This window comes from Raphanus sativus, unplaced genomic scaffold (genome assembly GCF_000801105.2).
Source record: "Raphanus sativus cultivar WK10039 unplaced genomic scaffold, ASM80110v3 Scaffold4687, whole genome shotgun sequence".
Classification (NCBI taxonomy): domain Eukaryota; kingdom Viridiplantae; phylum Streptophyta; class Magnoliopsida; order Brassicales; family Brassicaceae; genus Raphanus; species Raphanus sativus.
This window is the reverse complement of record NW_026619989.1, coordinates 1-5,168: the sequence shown is the minus strand read 5'-3', so window position 1 is coordinate 5,168 and position 5,168 is coordinate 1. Positions and strand designations below refer to the sequence as shown.

At 32.9% G+C, this 5,168-nt stretch overlaps 1 long non-coding RNA gene across 5 annotated transcripts; it reads right to left on the bottom strand.

The window, feature by feature from the left end:
- Positions 1 to 2,624: 2,624 nt before the first annotated feature.
- On the bottom strand, positions 2,625 to 5,162 carry LOC108833542 (uncharacterized). Of its 5 annotated transcripts, none has more exons than XR_008942350.1 (6): positions 4,222 to 5,162; positions 4,011 to 4,114; positions 3,647 to 3,909; positions 3,414 to 3,512; positions 3,276 to 3,329; positions 2,625 to 3,149 (listed from the first exon to the last, which is right to left on the bottom strand). It is a non-coding gene; the product is annotated as an uncharacterized LOC108833542 (long non-coding RNA). The 5 variants fall into 5 exon arrangements; XR_008942347.1 differs by having other exon boundaries at positions 2,625 to 3,329; positions 4,222 to 4,375; positions 4,490 to 5,162; XR_008942349.1 differs by having other exon boundaries at positions 2,625 to 3,329; positions 4,222 to 4,717; positions 4,797 to 5,162.
- Between the last annotated feature and the right edge of the window lie 6 nt (positions 5,163 to 5,168).

Here is a 5,168-nt window from a genome sequence, read left to right as displayed (position 1 = left end):
TAATCGGGTGAGGCTGAATATATAGCTTTGATCAAGAATTTGGAACGATTTCTGTAGCATCTAGGTATGTCTGCAGGCCGAGTAGAAAACCTGTATTATCTCCAAGCCCTAGCAATTGTAGCAATTGTCCCTTTTGAGTGACCACCAAGGAATGAGACATACCATCGCAAACTTGCAAGACACGGTGTGATCTGAGACACTCAATGACTCGTGGTTGGTCCACTTCTTCATTTCGTCCTCCTTGAAACCCGAGTATGCCAAAATTCAACAACACGAACCCATAGACCAAACCGGCTTCAGATACAACAAAAGTTTTCATCCATCCTGCACATACCTGCAATCATCATATGAAGCCAGTGAAATTTTAAGAGATTGCGTCAAGGTAGAAGGCAACATTTTCTCTGACTTGAACTGCTAGATGGTTCGTAAGGCTGAGCAAAACCTTGGGAATGGACTTGTACCTCTGGTCACCGTGTCCTAGACAGCCTGCACGATTGTGCTTGAAATCTCCATGACCAAGACAAAGGTCAGAATCGTCTCCAAACGAGTAAACAGGTCTATCTTCCGTGACAGCCAAGACATAGAATGCTCCAGCTGAAATTTGTACAACTGGCCCAACATTATTAAGCACTTGTACTGTTTTGGGTACTTGACTGTCCAAGGTATCACCATGACCAAGCTGCCCATATTCATTTCGTTATCATTTTGTTATTTTTATTAAATTTTTGCTTATGTTTTTCTAATTTTTTACATATTTTTGCTAAATATTTCTTTCACTAAATAATAATACAAACCATACAATGAATGAATCAAAAATCTATCTTAGAATTATTTTCAATCATAACACTACTTTATTCACTATATTAATTGACTTAAATGCAACCAAGTTCTCACATGTTCCATTAAATATAATCCAACTAATCTTCAAAGCCTAATTATTTATAAATGATATATGACATCTAATCTATTAAAAGGAGAGTACAAATATAAATTTCCCCTTAGTTTTGCAATATTTACATTTGAATGCCACTGAGATTATACATATTTTTTTCTTTAATTAATATTGTCTTTTGAGATTAATTAATGTATTTTCCTAATTCTACATCAGCAACAATGAAAAAACAATCGGCAGTGTTATGTCATTAATTAACTACAATCTTCAGCTTTCTTTTGATATAATCCATTAAAAACACTAGATCCTTTTTCCGTGCTACGCGCGGATAGTATCTAAACAAAATTTTTAATTATTTTATTTACTTGTATTTTTATATTTTTAACTAAACTTATAATTAAAGACAGAAGAAATAGAATGTTAGAGTAAATAGAAAAATATAATGATTGACAAAGATCATTGTAGTTAAAGAAAGTAGTTGTTTGATAAGTATTGTTAATAATGCACAAACGTTTTTTCAAAATAAAGTTATAATATTTTTTTACCAAAGCACTCATTTTATTTTTGTATGAATAATTTATATAATAAGTAATGTAGTTTTTTCAATTGTAGTTTTATATTTTCTATCTTAAAAAATGTTATCAAAAACTGAAAAACATTTAGGGTATATCTAACTAACAAAATTAAGTATATACATATGACTTGACTTTTAAGTAAATCTAAAATATTATTACCTAAATTTAAGATGGGCAATTCTTTGAAATAGCCTTTTCAAGTTTTTATCGCAAAAATAGCCCTAAAAATAAAATGATCAAAATAACCTTTTTTATTTTGAAAATTTTAATTTTAATTTTTAATTTTTGAAATTTGAAACTTCATCCCCAAAATTCATCCATTAACTTTAAATTCTAAGTCTAGACTAGCTAACCCAATGAGTATAAATGTATATTTTATCCTTTAATAAAAAAGTTTTGGTATTTTTTTCTCTTTTATGATTATTTTTGTGAAAATAAACTAAAAAGGTTATCTAAGAGAATTTCTCATTTAAGATTGTATATATATATATATATTTTATGAATAAAGTTTATGTATTTTCTTTATTTATAAATTTGACAATATTAATTTTATCCTCGCCATGTTTTGGAATCCCGACCGAACATTGGCTTGGTATTATAGTTGAGTCAATGATCTAACCAGATTTTAAATTTTAATACAACTCTAAATTAAGTAACTATATATATGTATAACTATAAAATTATTTTTATAAAATTTTATATGTTAGAATCTGAAAATAATATGAAAATAAAATGAAAAGGTTTCAAAATATTATAAAATATAAGAAAAACTAATTTATTTAGATAGATATTAAGAACAATATAGAATTTTTATGAATCTTGTTAAAAAGTACAATTCCTTCAACTTGAATTTGAAGAAGAAAAAAGGAAATTTTATATTGAACTGATTTTCTGATTTAGCGAGATAGACCGGATTTTAACCGAATTTATCGGTTTTCAACACAACCTAAATCCGGTTATAAGAGCGAGTCATATTTTGATCCAGTTTTCATCGCTTTTAACAACTAAACAACATAATCATTTTAGAAGTACCCTTAACTTCAATGTGAACTTATGTCAAAAACAACTCAAGTTGTTGTAATTTATTGTTTTAAATCATTTTCAAATTTCAAGTGCGATCTAATTTTTTTTTTTTAAAATCAAAAGACTTTCCAACGTGAACCAAATTGTGTATGTATGGAATATATCAAAATACAACTTTATAACAAAGACATAGTAATCAGTGTGTCCACCATACCATAGTTATACATTCAAGAAAAAATAATCATTTGAACATAAAAAAAAACATTTTTTTTTGTTCAAACAGAAAAGATAATCTAGTTAATAGTATATAAACTTTCACGGGTTGAGGTTGTTGACTCAACTTGCATAATAGTCATATCTTCTCTGTTGGATCACAACCAAAGCATCTGAAGGCTCCGTTTTGTGCTTTCTTTGTTTTACTCTGTTTGCAAAGTCTAAAACACTTGTAGATGTGAAGTACTTTTTTGCTTTTGCTCAAATCCAAACCTTCTTCCATAAACAGAGCATAGAACTCTCGTCTCCCAAACGGAGAGTGCAGCTGACACCGGACGTACTCCATAAACCAGATTACGAACCATCCTAGGCACGCTTGACTTGGTTGCTTCTTGCCACGTTTTCTTTAACCGCAGTGTATGCTTCATCTTGTGTCATCCAACGTCCTTTTTCATTATCAGTGTTGTCCCAAATGAAGAAAGAAATTGTGTACAATTATTCTATCCGAAAAAAATGAAAAAAAAAATTCCATAACTGTAATTGAAACCAGAATCTGAGTCATAGTGCCAGACCATAGGTCTCGTTATAATAGCAGCTGGAAGCATTGTCAAGCATCCAATCTGTCACTACAGTATCAACACTACGTCAAATTAGCTATAACTATGAATGAAAAAGGTTAAGAAAATTGTGAATAAAAAAAGTGAAAGTACCAGAGGGTGACTCAGAAGAGACAACCGTTTGGCTCACTGGTGATGATACTCTAAAGAGTTATAGGCTTTAAAACTTAGAAATCAGAAGTCTTCTGCAAACTGTGTAATACGAAAATGGAAGAATCAGATGTTTAGATGTTGTTTGGTTCAGCTAAGTCAAACAGCAAAACTTGCTGATGGGAGACATAACTCTAACAGGAGCAATCTTAAGATAATGGTGGAGCAATACTTACCGCGGGAGCGCCGTTGGCTACTTGTTGAGCAGTTGCTATATCTCTGCTAGCTAGAAGTATGCATCTCATACTGTAAAGCAAATGCTTCGACTCGGTTCCTAATCTCACATATGTCTTTGTTTATGAGACTCTTCACAAACTAATTGTGCGGCTTGCCATGCTTTCTCTGCAACGCACTTGTTATATGAGCTGCCTTCATCAGAAAGTCCGCTACTGTCTCGAAATCAGACTCTATACGGCCTCTGTTGTCGTCGCCGGTCTCCCTGTTGATAAATAAAAGACCCTCAAGTTTAGGCAAAGAAACCATATAATAAATATGAATGTGAAATGCAATAACAAATCTGTGAGCTTTATGTATCCTTACACAGTTACACCTGGCTTCAAGAGATATTGTACCATTGTCACCAAATATAGCAGTCTTGTTTAAGGTTATATGGCACATCTCACTTACCTTCTTGTAGACGTTCCCTGAAAAAAGAAACATAAAAAAATAAGACACACTTAGAATTTTGTAGGTAACATTGAGTAAATTCTCGTGCCAGTCAAACCCAAGGAGTGAGATCCCAGAAGAACACCTGTAACCAGTCTGTATTTTCTTCTAAGCAGAGCCAATGCAAAAACTTGAGCGTTTTCTTCATCTGCTGTATGCAAGCTTGGTTGTTTGGAATGGCACTTCTACTTGTTTCAAGGCAATAGCAAGAGCTGCGACTTGGATGTTGTCAGGACCTCCTTGTAGCGATGGTAAACAACAAAGTTGATATTGCACCGATCACATTCATATCTATGTCTTACATACAAAAAAGGTATCCCCTGAATTTTTTAATTCCTTAGTCATATTCTTACCTTTGTGGCAACCAAGTTCGGAGGGAGCATGGTAGGCGCATCATTACTGGCATGTATAAACTCATGTACCTACTTGAAGTTTTCTTTTTTTTTTTTTGGACAGAAACTACTTGAAGTTTATCCATGGCTTCACACACACTGTTGGTTCGTACAACTTCTTCTTTCTAGCATACCAACTTGTTATTTGGCCTTCACCACTCTCGCAAAATCGAGCAGTGCATTCTATGACTATGGAAAATCGAAGAAACCACAAAGTCAATCAATAATCAGATTCAGTTCGAAACCATAATGTGATAGAGTCACACACCGGTTATACCCTGTTTAAATTCTGCAATTTCAATTTCTGTTATGTCGGTTCAATAACTCGGGTTCTGTCCGGTTTTGTTCCTTTTGCTTTTGCTTTTTACTTTTGCCAGCTAATGAGTCTTCATGACCGTTGTTGTTGTCTTTATGTACTGCGTGACTGCATTTTGCAGAATATCTATCAAAAAATCATTTTGTCTTATCCTCTTATCTCTTACGCTCTCAAACACAAACCCTATCATCATCATCAAATCTCGTTCCTTGGAGGTGATCTCTCTATCCTTGATCACTTTCTAGGTTTGATTTACCCTATCTTAAGCTCTCGGTGAGTTCTAGATTGGGCTTGTTACTCTGTTCTGACGATACTCTGTTTCAT